Consider the following 16,890-nt stretch of genomic DNA (forward strand, 5'->3'; position numbering starts at 1 on the left):
CTTTTCTCTCTCCTGTTCGTCTCTGCTTTCTCTCCAACTGCCAGCTGATTGGGTCAGGCAAGACCATCCCATCCTCAGAGCCCCAGCCCCCACCTTCGACCTCTAAACAGATCCCTCCTCTTCTCAGAGACCTCCCTTTCCAAGCCTGCCTGAGCGGCTGTTCTGTGACTTGACAGTGGCTGCCCCAGCCCCAAAGCCAAAACCAGCCCCCTACATCTGTGACTTAGTCTGTTGTAGTGGTGAGCTGACACATCCAAGTGTGACCATTGCTGAAAACTTGTGCCCCCTTTGTGATATGCCCCTGTCCTGTTCTATAAATATCTATAAATACACACACACACACACACATATATATATACACACACATATATATATACACATACACCAACATATGGCCGACCGCCTCGTCTCTAGCCCTGGGAATCAGTCACCGTGCTGTCCTTTTGGAGTCTGTGGCCCAACAAGAGAAAGCTGTCCCCTGACATTGCCCCTCCAAAGTGCACCATCTTCAGTGAGCCTCCCTGTCATGCCCGGCCTGTGGACAGCCAGCCCTGCCATCCCTCCCGCCCCCCACCAAGCATGGGGGTGCTGTGCAGGCCTCTGTGTGGCCTGACAGTCTCTACCAGTCCTGCTGTCCCTCGGCTGAGAATCAAACCCATTTCTGGATGGCGGGGAAGTGTGTCCTCTGCTGGCTGTGTTCTGTGTGGAGCTCAGAGGAGGGGAAAGGCCAAGATATTTCTAGGGCACTGTTGGGAGCTGTGAAAAGGCCACATCCTTTCCAAGGGACACTTTTCCTGGAAAGCCCCTGGAGCTTAGCTGGCTCTTATCCTGTGAAGCTGGCTCTGGCCACCAGGGGGGAGGGCCATGAACTCAGCCTGGAGGGAGCCTGAGGAGCAGCCGGCACTCTGGAGGGACAGACAGAACAGGCCACCAGGTGCAGACAGGAGAGGGAGGCAAGGGGATGGAACGGAAGATGCCTGGGGTGGGTGGAAGTCAGTGCCCTTAGGTGCTGGTACCTGTCTTCCCGGCCATGGCTAGATCAGGCTTCTGAGTCTGTTGGCAGTCAGGGCCGGACTGCACCCCATAGGTCCATGGCAGTCCCCGTGGAATCCCCCAGGTGTCACCAGGCAGCATACAGTTAACAGGCCTGCAAGGTCCCCAACAGCCCAGCTGGACATGCTCAGACACTCCGGGGCTCCTCGTTCAGTGGCACAAACACCAGGACCCAGTGAGGGAAACGGGAACACATCAGGCTGAGCAGTATGGCTAAATCCATTTATTCCAAAATAAAAAGCAAAATAAACAGGAGTCGCATCACCAGGAGCCATGACCCCATCCCCGCCTCCTTTCTCTGTCCTATGCTAGCAATAAATAAGTTTCCCAGCCACAAATAATTATTAGACCCTCCTCCCCATGTGCCAGCTCCAACCTCCACTAGGTACGATACAGGGGTGGCCCTACCCTCTGGAATATACAAAACATTACACAGACACAATATGTACACTGGGGAAGGGGGCCACTGCAGCAGCCCGTGCCCTCACCTGGTCCACAGTTAGCCCCACTGTCCCACCTCAGCTACCTCTCTGAATAAGAACATGGGAGCCTCCCTGAGGGAAAAGTTACTATGGTGAGAGTAAGGAGGCCATCAGACCTCCTCCAAACAAACCACCTCTGCCAGCCTCTGGCTCTTAAATAACAATCATCATCATCCAGAAATGTAAGGACTCAGCCCTGGTCAAGGCGGCAAAGGGTCTGTTTGTCTTTCCCCATTAAACAGAGGTCTTATGTGTCTACCCTAATTGTAAAGGGGGGCCTGGGAAGGGGTGGTAGGCTCACAGTGGCAGTGGAGACTCCAGCCCTACTTCTCCAGGCTTTGCTGACAGAGGCCTGCTTTTAATTTTTATTTTTATCCCATGACTTTTAAAAAAATCCCATAACTTCTTTTTCATAACTTTTTTTGTAACTTTTCACAAAATTTTTTTCTACTTTTTTGCCAGAACTTTTTTACATTTTTTATCCCATAACTTTTTCACTCCATAACATTTTTTAATCCTGTAACTTTTTCATTTTGTGTTCTTTTAACAAACACTTGCATGGCTATATTACAATTTTGTAAAAATGAAACAGATTATCTCATGCCAAGCATGCCCAGCATTCTCACAGTATCAACACCTTTAATACTACAGTTTTTCAAGACACGCAAAATAAAATTTTAAGGCAAAAACAGCACTTTGCAACAATTTAATAATTTATTACATTACAGTAGCATCACACTGGCAGTGAATAATGTCACTTTAGGCAAAAGTTTTTCAGTATTTCTATTATACATTCTGTTTACAAGAATTCATAAATTGGTCAAATTCATTCTAAGAAACTTGGCAAATAAAGCTTTGGACTGGAATTGGCATTTCTTTCTCTACTTTTCCTTCCCACCGTTTCTTTCTTTTAAACTATAGTATTCATATTTTAAAATGTTTTACTTATTTCAGAACTTTAAGATAGCAGTTAAATTTTTTAATAGTTACATTATTTTTAAATGACTCTTTAAGATAACGTTTTAGAGAAACTGTATTATGGATAGGGCTGATTTACATTTTCAAATTTTCTAAAAATCAGCTTTGGTTTTAGAACTGATTTTTTTTTCATTTCTGGAAAACCTATCAGGTTTAATCAAATACTTAAAAAATAATTATTATATATTGCAATCTTTAAATAGATGTTTTGATTCTTCCTGCAGAAATTCAAATTTATTCAGTTGAACTAGCATTTTAAAATTCTGTTTCTGATGAACTCTAACCTTCCTTCTAAGCAAATCAAAAGCTGCATTAGACTGAATGAGGAAGAGCACAAATACTTGGCTGAATGAGGTATCGCAAAAGACTGTATGCACTTTGAAGAAAGACTTAAGTTAGTCATATGATTTCCATTCTTTTTAGCTTTCTCTTAAATATATGACAAATACCTACACAAAGAGTGGTATTTCAGTTAATATAGTAAATTTATTTCCAGACTGACATTCAGCTTAAACATGCCAGTATGTGATTTAATCCATAGGCACCTGATGAACACATTATTCTCAGATTAGTTACAGATGCTAAATGCTATCCGAAGGTCATTCCTAGTCATTGATATTTATCGGGTAAAAGTGAAATGATTTCAACAATAAAAGTACCTTTGAAATAGTTTATCAATGTATTAGATAAACCCAGTTTCAGAATGATAAAGAAAAAACGTTAGACCAAATAGATGTGGCTAATTAACAGTGGTACGATTTCTAGCCGAGGGTTTAAAATGGACTTAAAGTAACTGTCTTTAAACTGAACTCAAAGAATGCTAAAAGCAGCAAGTTCAGAAAATAAAAGGCAAGAACAGGACTTTAAGTCCATTTTAAACCCGCAGGCTAGAAATCGTACCACTGTTAATTAGCTGCATTATTTGGTCTAACATTTTTTCTTTATCATTCTGAAACTGGGTTTATCTAATACACTGATACATTCATACAATTTGGAAGAGGCAGTTGAAGTCACAAGGACCCAATATTTGCGCTCTTTCAGTGAATGCAGGCAAATCTGTTATTCCATTGGCAGAATTGTATTGTTGCTCTCCTGTTAATGTCATATTTAGAAAAGTATCATGAGGACGCCAAATGCTAAAAATGGAGATGGTCTAGTAACTAGAAATCCCCACCCCAGGGAGTGCACATACACATCTCACTACGTCCTAATAATGTGATGTGTTTTGGAACACAGACATTAGAACTTCATGAAGTTTGAACTGTTGAGTCCTTCCCAAGCATCATCAAGTTATGATTTAGGCAATGTATGACTGAAATCATTCATTCATCATGCATAGGCACAATCACATAAATATTGCACAAAATATGTCCCTAAGTGAAACTGAGAGGTACAAAAACATATTTCACTCTTAGTAAACAAGTTTGTTAGGAAATGTAACTCTGTGATTGTATAGACACGTTTCCTGATAATACATTGGCATTCACAAACAGTAGATTGCACTGCAGTTTATAAACATTTTAAATTGCATAAACTTCTCCTTGATTTTCAAATATAGTATAATACTGTCTAGTAAAACTCCTTTTTGTTTCAACTAAGTACTCTCACATATATTAGTTTATAATAGTGTTTGTTATTATTTTTTAAAGTGTTTTCCATTCAAGGAAAAGAAGTAAATTCCTATGTCAGAGTAACCAAGGTGGTTGAAGAATAGGTATTAGCCAGAGAGGTCTAGATGGTAAAATCAATCTTCAAGCCTCAAAGAAGCTCCATGAACAGAGAGGAATGCCAGGTGTCACACAGCTTTCCTTCACTCTAATTCATTCTTGACTAGAGCCTGTATGCCTGTTCCAGGGACATTTAAACTCTTAAAGGATTTCTTATGATCTTTACTAAATACATTAAGAAGAATGCCAACCAGCACTCTTTTGTGTACTGGGACATGTGGTCATGTGATTAAAACAGGTAACATCAACTCTGACTTTAAAATGTATTATAGATACAAATGCTCTAAGCTAGGGAAGGTTTTCCACATCTACAGTCAACGATGGGAGCCTTTCGTTCCTCAGAAATAAACACTTTTTAGGTCATCGAGAGAGTACAACTGCTGCAGCTCATGATGCAATATCTTCATGAGCCCAGAGCACATACAAATCTGAAGGGAACTACCATAGTACAGTGCTAATTCTTGGCACTGGAACAAATGAAACACACTCTATCCTGCACATACCTGCCAGAGCAGGCCACTTTCCTCTTCTGTGAGATTTTAAAAGCTCCCCCAAAATGTTACTACTCCCATCACCAATACACAGAAAATAGGGGAAAGGCGTTTCCAGTTCTCGGCCTTTAAACAACTGTAAATGTCAGTACTCATAGTGGCATATTACAAAGTAATAAACAGTGCACACTTGGGGGCAAACCACATATTGAGCTAATGAAGAGCTCACTGTGATTAAGATTAGATGAAACAATAGCAGAACATAAGCAAATTTTATCTGAATTCTGTAATGAATATATATGCTGCAATAACATTAAAAAAGCATGGCAGCCTATTCCAAACTAGCAACAATAATTTTTTGCAAATAGTGGGTCTTTGTGTATTTGAACTCCCACCACATAAGGGCAAACTCGATATGCATGCTAATGACCTACAATTATGAAACTAAAAAGGAAAAATGCTAAAGGATGCCAGAGTGAACATCAGTGAAAGCCACAGAGACCCACTCTCCTTTAACTTTTTACAAATAAACTATAAATTACAAACACAAATAATCATGAGTGGCTCTAACATTGAAGTAAATGAATTGGGTAGGAGATTAACCCCCTAACTTTGTTTCCTCTTTTAAAATTTCTTGAGCAGCTCTTTGACGATAGTGATGTTTGTCTCCTCCTTCTCAGCAGCCAAGCCCAGCAAAAGAACGGCATACAGGAGTTGCTGCCCAAGCCTGGGTGCTCCACACTGTCAGTGAGGCTCACCTCACAAAGATCTTTGGAGAGACGGAGGTGGGGATCTGAGGGCAGTGCGAGCCTCGCCTGCCCCTGCCTGCCCACCCTGCCTGAGGACTCTACTCACCACCATGCTTGTCAGCACCCGCAAGCTCCTGGGGGACTGGGGCGCCTGGACCGGGCTCATCAGCAGGGTTCAGGGCAGTGGCCTGGAATTTGCCGTGTCCCTCGTTGTAGTCATCACAAGCCACAACATCGTCTCCGGCAGCTCCAGCAGCTTCACCTGGAGGGAGGGGTGCTCAGCTGTTACGCACCTACCGGCGCCCACAGTCGCGCCCACCCCCACCCCTGCAGAGATGCTGTACACCCTACCTTCATCTCCTCCTTGTCCTGGACCAGCCTGATGATGTTCTCCTCCTGTTGCTGCATCTTTGGCACTGCCCCCGGCTGTGTTCTAGGGTGATCCACATTCCTGTGGGAGGACAGGGCTCAGACGCTGAGGCCCCTCCGATGGCCCTGCAGCTCTCCCTGCCGTGCCCTGGCCTCCCGCTCACTGATGGCTTCTGTCTTTCCAGTACTGGAGGAATCGAAGTTCTAGCTTCTCCACTCACTCCCTCAGGTCCGCCTTCTCCTCCAGGAGGTCCATAAGGCCGCTCTGGAGCCAAAATAATGGGGTCACATCTCGGCAGCGACCTGCCCCACCCCTGCCCTTCTTGGCCCATGCCAGGACTCACCTCCAGCTTCTCCATGACCTCCTGCACGGCCCGGTGGGTCTTCCCACTCACAGACTCGCCCCCAGTCACTGGGACTGGGACCGCTGCCTCTGGCTCCTGCTGGGCCGAAGCCACCAGGTGAGCCAGGCGCTGGCAGCACACCCTCTGCTCTTTCACCTGCTCTCGTAACCGTTCCTGCTCCTCCTGGGCATTGGCTCCAGCGGAGTTGAAAAATGCAACCTGAGGGCAAGAGGTGAGCATTCTTGTAGGGGCATACACAGAACAAATGGCAGAGAGGTGGAGCGCAGCCCCTTCCCTTGGGGCCTCAGAGAGTGCACCTGTTGGTCACAGGTGAAATGGTGTCTGACCACTGGCTCCCAGAAGGGGTGAGGGTCCAGAGAAATCAGAAGGCAGGGAAACCAAGAGCATAAAGGGGTCTTGGAGGGACCACAGAGGAAGGTGGCAAAATGGGTGCAGGGGGAGTGAGGCTCACCGTGGCCTCCCAGCTCTCCAGGTCCTCCGGGTTGCTCAGCATTGGCTGAGGTGCCTCCTCATCCTCACTGTCCAGATGTCCTCCTTCATCTCCTGTGGGGGGTGGCCAGAAGGGTCCTCAGACAACCCAACAAGGGAGGTACTGTGGGCCCACTTGTGCCTCCACCCTCACTGTGTAACCCTGAGCCAGCCACTACCCAGACAGCAATGAGCTGCTGTTCTTTATTTTTACTTTTAAGAACCAGGATCAGGCATAGTCCCACTACTGGTCGGTGCGGGAGTTCTGACCCACTCCCTTTCTGACCTGGGCCAGTTCAGCCATCCTTAAGCGACTTGGTGGCCCCCCACTCCCAGGAGGTCACCATATTGATGCCGAACTTAGTGCGGGCACCCAGTCGGCATAAGGACCAGCTGTTCTAAAGGTCTCTTCCAACTCCTCAATCCTATACTGCTAACAGTCCCCGCTTCCTCCTGGGGCTCTCTCCTCTTCCTCTGGGCAGTCTCCTGTACCTTCCCCAGGGAGAGCCATGAGGCTCAACTGGGCCTGTAGGGGCTGGTTCTGCTGGCTGGCAGTTTCCAGGCACTCCTAAGGGGCCAGGAAAGGGTGAGAAGGCACAGAGTTTGTCAGGTTGTCCCCCTTAGGGCCCCGGCCTCAGCAGCCCCCTCCCCTGGGTCTCCTGCAACTTTTGGTGGGCCAGGTTGGCTACCGCTTTGCCGCAAGCTTCCTGCTGCTGCAGCTGGTTCATTAGCTGGGTCTGCTGCAGTAACTGGCTGTGCAGCGCCTCCATCTCAGATGTCTGCTGCTGACAGGAGGCCACCTGCTCCTGATAGGTGCCCACGTACTGCTGCAGGTGACCCAGGTAATAGTCTGGCTGCTGCTGCAGACTCTGAGCCTCTTGGCTCTTCAGCTCCACCTGCAGGAAGACCCTGGGCGTGAGGGCACATGGTTGCTGGCTTCCAGATTCTGGGCCCATTAATAGAGTAGCGAGGGCATTGTGGGGCTCTGTCGCCTGCCCAGGCCCCTGGCCCCTGGCTCCAGGCCTAAGTGACTGCCTCCTTTTCCTAGAACCCCACGCCTCCTTCCCCAGCCTCAAATCTCATACCCTCTTCTCACCATTTAAACTGTAGGCCACAGACTGGTGGAAAAGCACTGGAAGCCAACCACCATCTGCTAAGTGTGCTACATGCCTAATGCTTTCCAAGTGTTATCTCAATTAATCCTCAGCACCTCTGTAAGGAAAATGTTAACTTCCTTTTGAAGTCAAACGAACAGAGACTTAGAGATGCAAAGTACTTGATTGGTGACCAGTGGAACCGAGGCTGGAATCCAGTTTTAATCTAAGACCTTTTTGTTTTGTTTGGAGACAGAGTGTCACTCTGTGGGCCAGGCTGGAGTGCAGTGGTGCAATCTCAGCTCACTGCAACCTCCACCTCCTGGGCTCAAGCGATTCTCATGCCTCAGCCTCCTGAGTAGGTGGGATTACAGGCATGTGCCATCATGCCCGGCTAATTTTTTTTTTTTTTTTTGGTAATTTTAGTGGAGATGAGGTTTTACCATGTTGGCCAGGCTGATCTCAAACTGCTGACCTCAAGTGATTCTCCTGCCTTAGCCTCCCAAAGTGCTGGGATTATAGGCGTGAGCCATCGTGCCTGGCATAAGGAGCCTCTTATACCACTGTCTCTTCCCCTATGACTGGGAACTCCATGCCGCTAGCTGGGATGATGATGTCCAGACCTGGGAGGAGCCCAGGGCTACCCACCTCTAAAAGTCAGAAGGCAGGAAGCAAGAAATAGTCACAGGACTGCCCTGGAGGGTGCTAGGGTCACCTGCCCACAGGCTAGAGCTGCCTCTGGCCTGGCACCTCCCCTCCCAACATGCTGGTGCCCTCCTCCCAGCCCTTCTTGGATGGGGCAGAGGTTACTGTCTCCTTCACCTTGCCAAGCTTCTCCTGCAGCTCCTCTACTTGCTGCTCGAACTGCAGAGAGCTCTTGTTCTCATTGTTCTGGACAGAGAGAAGCAATCGGCAGCCGCTCACTGCAGCTGGAGACCCCAGAACTTGGCGTCTGCCTCCCACGGCACTGGGAAGGGTGGAGGCAGGTTAGAAAAATCATCCCCTCTCTCCCACAGTCACCAGAGCATGGCTCTGGCTCACAGGTGCCTTTAGAAGTAACATTTCACATGAGGGCTACACTGCCCCATTTTACAGGTGGGGAAATGAAGGCCTGGAGGGCTAGGGAGGAGGGCAGGCTCCCTAGGTGGGGCAACGCACCAGCTCCTCGAAGCTACTCTGTGGCTCGGCCAGCTGCTGAAGCCTCGCTTCCTGCTCCCAAAGCCTCTCCCCCTGCTCCCGAAGCCTCTCCTTTTGCCCCGATATCAGGACACTCATGCCCTTATTGTTGTCTACCTGGGCTTGGAGTTCTGCTGCCACTCTCTCAACCTCCTTCCTCAGGTGCTGCAGCTCCACCTCAGAGGGCACTGCTGGAGGCTCCAGGGTCAGGGGTTCAGCTGAGAAAGGAAGCAGAAAATAAGGGCCTCTGGATTCTCAAACAAGCAAAAAACCCTCCTCTTGGTGCACAGCTCCTCTCAGGCTCCCCGAACTTGGCCTCACTGCTACTGATTCCTCGCACCTGGATGGTAGCCAATCTTCCAAGCCACTTTCAGATAGAGAGCACTGTGGGTGGCTGACAACAGGCCCTCTTTGCTGATGGGGACACTGAGGCTCATGGAGATGACAAGACTTGCCATCTCCTGGCACAGACCTCTTTCCCTCTGCCTCAAAGCCCTTCCATCCACCCACCTCCCTGGGGCATTCTAAGCCACCCCCAGAGTCCTCTGATGCCAGTCCTGCTCCCAGGTCATGCCAGCCCCATCTTACCCATCTGGTTTTTGAGTTTGACAAGCTCCTCTCCAGCTTTTCTACCCGATGCGTTTCATGCTTCTTCTCCTTCTTTAATGTGCGAACCTGCCCAAGGCACAGGGGAAAGGGCCCTGGAGAGAGGGGCTGGAGGCTGGACAGGCTGCCGTCTCCCTCTCTGCCCCCACCTCCACAAAGCCCAGACCCAGGACCACCTCCGGCTGTACTATTCTTATTTTACAGATGCCCAGAAAGATCCAGTGACTTATCTAAGGTGGGGGGCTGAAGGGTCAGATCTCACCTCCTGTGACATTTTCCTCATCCTCTGCTGCCACCGGGCCCTCTCTTCTTTTATATGTTGAGCATATTCATCTCTCTCTAGCCGGATTTGTTTAAGCAACTCCTTCAACTGCAAGAAAGGGCACAGAAGTTAGGAAGGGCTGTCACTGGTCCTCACCTGCTCCTGGCCACCTGGGGTCATCTTCCTTCCACATCCCTCCCTCTGCAAAACCTCACCCGTGTCGCTTGTGCATTCAGCAGTGCCTGCTCCTGTATGGACTGCTCTAACTGCCACTCGATAACTGCTTTACTGCGGCTCGAGGTCTGATGGTGAAGAGTGAGAAGTTTCGATCTGGAGAGCCCGGGCCGTTCCACAGTTCCCCTTAAAAGGGTCAGGCTAGGCTCAATATACAACTCAGTCAGTAAAGAGCAAGGCCTTTCCAAGCCCGTGGTCTGGTTTTTAAAAGAACTCAGTCAAGTTGGAAGGGACAGGGAAAGAGATCGAATTTACAGCTGGCTAAGAGAGGCCCAGAGAGATCAGATAATATTGCTTTGTTATGACTTTTATTGCTACCACTGTTTGAACCTTTATGGAGTGCTTCACCAGGTACCATGCTAGCAATCCCATTTAATCCTTGCAACCAGCATAGGAGAGAGTTACTATGATTACCTCTATTGTGTAGATGAAAACGGAGTATTCGTTTAAGTGCTTGCCTAAGATCACTTAGGCAGAGCTGGGATTTGAACACCCAGATCTATGTGATTCTCTAAGCCCATTTTTCTTGCTGGGGGTGGGGGCACAGATAGGAAGGGGAAAATTAATCTTTTGTTCACATTTTGAATGGATGATACATTCGCATAGTCCAAAACTCAGAAGGTACAGAAGGGAAGTATCTCCCAGCCACCCTGTTGCTCTCTCCTGAGTTTTTTTATGAACCTTTGCATACATGTTTTATGTATATTATCATAGTATGCGCACACACACACACACACACACACTTTCCTCTGTCTACAGAAATGGTAACATATTAAATGTGCTCTTCTGTACCTTCACAGTACAAGTACCTAATACCCCACCTAGGACTTGGCCAAGACCACAGCCAGGTAAGGGCAGGGCAGGCACTTGGCCTCCAAGCTCTGCGTCCAGTGCTTGCTCCCCACAGTGGCCCCCAACTCACTCAGAGCAGCTGACTCAGCCCCAGGCTGCTCTAACAAGCATACACAAAAGCAGCGGGAAATGGCCATGCTGCATTCTGGGCAGGACACTCCATCCTGCAGAAGGGACCTTTAGGCTCACTCCTCCACCTAGGAAGCCAAGCTGCCAGGGGATGGGGCACGTGGCTGAACTCACACTGTCCTCCTTCTTCTCCTGTGTGGCAGTGACAGCAGAGAGAGCCCTAACTCTGCTATACGCTGCAATGAATGTTGCAGGCGGATGGCCAGATCCTTGGATTCATCTGTAATGAGAGAGTTGAGATGGGGCCCGAAGGACTCTCCCTAAGACATGTCAAAGTGCCAGGTTGAAAGATGACAGGGTGCCCAGATTCCTACCTTCAAAATATTTGAGAGAACGTTTCGTGTGATATTTAGTTTCCCTTCTGTGTGTTCAATCTCTGGATTTGAACCTTCAGGAGAAAAGCCAAGCAAGTGCTGAAAGAGAAGGAAAGAAACATTCTCCGGAGGACGGGAGGGAACTGCACACCCTCCGCTCACCTCTAGCTCCTTTATGGCTTTGTGTTTCTCATTGTTTGCTTTCTTTTCCTGTGGGAAGAGGAAGACAGAGCTCTTACCAGGGGGAGGCAGAGATGGCACAGCAAGAGACATGCCCCCAGAATGCCACCAATGCCCCAGGACAGGCCCATCCATGGGACCAGGTTATCAGGGACCCTGTGGGGATGGGGTGGAATCTGAGGGGTGAGCCTTCTTCCCCAGGCTGGGAGTGGATGAGAAGAGACTGGGGCCTCTACATCTGAGTGCCCCCCAAACCCAGCAGTCATGTCATGAGCAAACAAAGGAATCACGTTACTTCTGCCAGCTGATGTTCCACTTGTTTCTTCTGTTGTTTCTGTGGGGAGAGTCAAATCAAGGTGATGGAGGGTGGCCCCCTCAGCTCTATTCCCCAGACCAGGAAGCGGTAGGAAGGGGCCAGGAATGGATTTTAAAGGCAAAGTTCTCAGACCCAATGGGAACACGAACTGGTAAACTCTCCTCAAGCTCCCAAGGACAGAGGATTTGGGTCTTTGTTGGTTTTCGCCCACAGCCGCAAAACTCGAAGTCTGAATCTGGAATCTCTTGAGAGCAGAGTAACATAAACCTCTAGAAACGGAGTCTGAGAAAGGCCCCCCCTTCTGCCAGCTTGTGATTTAGAAAAGTGTGTTCATTCAATAAACATTTACTGAGCACGTAACGGGCCAGGTACGGTTCTTCACAGCAGATATAGGATGGAAAAGGACAGACAGGAGCCCTTGGCCCTGAGGTTTCCATTCTAGGGGGCCTTTAAATCTCAGACTCTCAGAGCTGACAGAGACCTTTGATACTCACTACCTCCTCTCAAAACACGAGCCCAAAAAGGAGAGGTGGCTTGTCCAGAATCAAAGAGCAAATTAGGGACTGAGTCACAGCAGAAATACGGGGCCCCTGACAACCAATCAGGCTAGCACTTCCCCAAGAGGCAACAATCCCAGGGCGTGTCTAGCAAGGACTGGAGCAGGGGTGTCCGGAGAGGAGAGAGTCCTCAAAGGGCAGCAAAAGAAGAGCCATGCTTCATGTTCTGGGGTCCCTCCAGGTGAGGCCTGGGTGCCCCAGCTCCCTATTTGCCCTTGGCACCAGGGGCCCCCGGCCCCTTTCTTCAGGGCCCCAAGGGGAAACGAGCCCAGGATTGGCAGGGTGGAATCAGGGGACCCCACTGGACTCTTACCAAAGATTTGATGGTGTTCTTCAGTTGACTGGTTTTTACAGTCCTGGAGTCCAGGACTACTGCTGGTTCTTGGCACGGGCTCTGCGGCACAAGCAGCGAGGAGGAGGTGGAGGAGGAGTGGAGTGGGGGGAGAGGTAGAGAGAACAATCATTAGGGCTGCGGTGTGTGTGGACTGTCTCAGCTGGCAGAGGGGCACCTAGTCCCCACTGTGGGAGGAGGTTGGAGGGCTGGCCTGCAGGGTCACTGCACCTCCGCCCAGAGCCTCTTGCCTCCAGATCCTTCAGGGTAGCAGATGATGTAGGGCCCTCCCCGTGGATACCTGGTGCTGACTACAAGAGATGAGAGTGCACATGGAGATGTTCTGTCCCCCTCAGTGTCTAAGCCCTCTGACTTCCTTTCTTCCCCATCAACCGGCAACATTTTCTGCTTATCTTGGACCTTTTCTCCCAAAACTCCTTTGTAACAACTTCTCTCATGGTTCTTATCTCCCCACCATCCCACCCTGGGGCCCTTTCAGTGACTCCTGATGGCAAGTGGCTGTTCTCATTGTCCTGGCTTCCCCTTCAGACTGGGGATGAGGAAAATCAAACAGCAATGACCATATCCTGGGTGTCCTGAGTGTTTACAGCAGGCCATGTACTAGGGATTAACATAAAAACAACAATAACAAATCTCATTTAAACTTCACAAAAGGAAGTCAAACGATACCACCTCTATTAGAGATGTGAAAAGAGAGGCCCAAAGAGCTCAAGCAACTTGCCCTAAATCATATCCCTAGCAGACGGAGAGGCAGGATTCAAATTCAGAATTGTTATCCAGTACCTAACAGTCCATCCACAATCCTAACAATTACCCTCCACTGCTCCTTGGGTCCCCTCTCCCCAGGAGCCTGGCCAGCCAAGACTCACATCCCCAGGTGAGTGGCCACCACGAGAAGTGGCTGTCTCAGTGCCACTGCCATTTGTTTTCCTGTTCCTTTTTGCTCCTGCTGGAACACCAGGGCTGTTTCTCTGCCAATATTCTTTTAACTGTGGGAAAGAAGAGCAGTAATACTCATGAGAACTATCAGCCACATCCTCCTTTTTAGTTTTTACAAAATACTCTTATACACCATCTGATTTAATGACACCAACAACTGTACAAGGTGTTGTCACAATCATTTAGTGACTGAGAGGGATTGATATCATGGCTAGAAAAAAAAAGAAGGAAGGAAGGAAGGAAGGAGGAAGGAGGGAGGGAAGGAAGAAAGGAAGGAAACAAAGAAGGAAATAAAGAAAAGAAAGAAAGAAAGGAAAGAAAGGAAGAAAGAAAGGAAAGAAAGGAAGAAAGAAAAGAAAAAAGAAAGAAAGAAAAAAGAAAAGAAAGAAAGAAAGAAAGAAAGAAGAAAGAAAGAAGAAAGAAAGAAAGAAAGAAAGAAAGAAAGAAAGAAAGAAAGAAAGAAAGAAAGAAAGAAAGAAAGAAAGAGGCAATACTGGAACTTTGAAACTCAGTCTTCTGACTCCAAGCTCTGGGGTTTTGCCAAGAATCAGCAGCTGTCAGGGACCAAAACCAGAGGCAGAGGTAGAAAAGTAAACATTAAGTAGGCAGGAACTGTATGCCCTGTGGTTTAGAGTCATACATCCTCACACGTCTGTTAGTGTGAAGAAGTGCGCCAGTACCTCTCAAACTTTTATATCACTGTGTCCTCATGGCAGAAGGCAGCCTTTCTGTTAAATCTGGGAATTTATGAGAAAGAGGACAACTCAAACCTCATTTCAGAGAGAAGTCTGGTATACTCTTAGAAACCTATGTGACTGTCATTCCTAAGTATATTAATGCTTTTTCTCGTGATCTCAGGAGAATCAAGGGAAACCGATGCTTCAGAAAGATGTCCCACATTTATCCTGTGGCACTCAAATTACCCCAGGTTGAGATAATATGAGGAAGATTCAAGCTGTCAAGTTCAGTTTCCCAAGATCTATTCCACAAAAGATGAGCAAATCTCACTTCAGAGACCACTGAATAAAGGGCAGTCTGGTCCCAGAACCATGGAGAATTAGAATATGAGGTGGAGAACTCAGGAAAAAAATGTTAAAATCTCTCTGGAAAGTAGAAGCCTGGGAGAAAAACCAAACCAAACCCATTCCCCCACTGCCACCCAGAGATACTGTCAACATTTTGAGCTCATGGGGAAAGTGTAGGCTTTTCCCACTGTTAAGGGAGTAAGGCAGCATGAAACCTCTTGCTCCTAGGTCCCATAGTCTCCATTCCCCTTCCAGCTGGAAATTAGTGCTGTGACCAGAGGAACCAGAAATGGGGTGAGAATGCTTAGGTGAACTGGGTCGTAAGATCAAAGGCCGGTCTTGCAGTAATGACAGTTCCTAGGCAGACTGTGACATCACTATATTCCACTCCTCCTGGTAGGGGGGAGGGACCACATCAGCGCGGTGTCTGAGTCGCCTCTCCACAATGGGGGAGGAAACACAGGGGTGGGACCCAGGTCCTTGGAGATGCCAGCACAAAGAGCCCAGGGAGGTCGACCTTGAGGCAGCAGGAGGGGAGGGCACAGTCTGCAGCAGGGAGCCCCAGGAGTCACCAGCCCAAAGTCACCCAGGGATGACAGACGAGGGCGGGGCCTGGGCTGGGGGACCCAGGTCCTTGGAGACACAAGCCCGAAGAGCCCCGGGAGGTCAAACGTGGGGTGACTGGAGGTGAGGGACCAGTAATGGAGTGGGGATCCCCAGGACACACCCGCCCAAAGTCAACATAGGGCAATTGGCAAGGGCAGGGACTGGGCTGCTTGCTGAAGGGGCGGGGCTGACTGACAAGACTTCGTTGGGGGGACCCCAGAGATGCCACGGTTGGGGGCCCAGTGCAGTGTGCCTCAGGAGTGGTATGGACTCTGGCAGTGGTCTTGTCATCAGAGGGGATCTGTGGTTGGGTTGGGGGGCCATGACCTGGTGCGTTTTTACCTTTTTCTTTGCTGTGGCCAATTTGCTCTGTCGAGTTTCTTCTGCCATCATGGGGTGGGGAGGGAGCCGGGGTGGGGAGGGAGGCGGGGTGGGGGAGGGAGTCAGGGTTGGGGCCACGTCAGCGAAATCCCAGTGAGCACTGATGAACACTTCCACTCGCCTACCAGGCAGCTGTGTGACTGAGCCAGAGGAGGCGTAACCAGGGCCCCAGTAGAATGCAGAACAGGGGCGTGGCCGTAATGCTCCAAGCCCATTGGTCAATGACAAAGATGAAAGGGAAAGGGGGCACGGCCAGGCAGCAGTATGTCCAGAGGGACCTGTGGCTCACAAGGAAAGCTGCCCATGCAACCTCTGTCCCAGCCAACTCTAAGAGAGTGGAGGAGCCGCCCACTCTGGGAGAGGGGAGGAGCTGGCTTTTGCTTTAAAAGATTTAAAACTTTAAAAAATATATGTGTGTATACTTTATATATGTGTGTGTCTGTGTGTGTGTATCTATGCGTTCCTCCAGAGCTGTCTTCATTATCCAGCTTCTATGCAAGGTCTATGACTTTGGCCTATATTTTTCATCTTCAAACACAATACAAAAATTACCAGTATTACCATAACTGAGATAAAGATCTTATAAAAATGGAAAATCCATAGCATGCTTGATGATTAATGAAGCAGACTATATTATCCAACATTCCAATAAGATAAAATAATCACAATAGTTTCTCTTTTTTGGAAAAATGTTTCTCTTATTCTCCTACGTTATTGTTAAAATTTTTTTTCTTAAACAAGAAACATGTCTGATATCTGTAACAACACAAAGCTTTTGGGCCAGATGCGGTGGTTCACGCCTGTAATCCCAGCACTTTGGGAGCCCGAGGCGGGTGGATCACCTGAAGGCAGGAGGTCGAGACCAGCCTGGCCAACGTAGTGAAACCTCATCTCTACTAAAAATACAAAAACTAGCCAGGCGTGGTAGTGGGTGCCTGTAATCCCAGCTATTTGGGAGGCTGAGGCAGGAGAATCACTTGAACCCAGGAGGCAGAGGTTGCAGTGAGCCAAGCTCACACCATTGCAGTCCAGCCTGGGTGACAGAGCGAAACTCCATCTCAAAAGAAATAAAATAAGATACAAAATAAATTTTAAAAGCTTTCAATTTAATAAGCACTCAAAGCTCTTTACTGGTTTAAAACAAGGCCCATTTTTCTAGAATCACCTGGCCTCTCTAAGCCTTGT

General features: G+C 48.5%; 1 pseudogene; it reads right to left on the minus strand.

Annotated features, from left to right (window-relative positions):
* Positions 1 to 812: 812 nt before the first annotated feature.
* On the minus strand, positions 813 to 15,714 carry LOC100582249 (annotated as a pseudogene).
* Between the last annotated feature and the right edge of the window lie 1,176 nt (positions 15,715 to 16,890).

The sequence above is a fragment of the Nomascus leucogenys genome, chromosome 5 (assembly GCF_006542625.1).
Source record: "Nomascus leucogenys isolate Asia chromosome 5, Asia_NLE_v1, whole genome shotgun sequence".
Taxonomy (NCBI): domain Eukaryota; kingdom Metazoa; phylum Chordata; class Mammalia; order Primates; family Hylobatidae; genus Nomascus; species Nomascus leucogenys.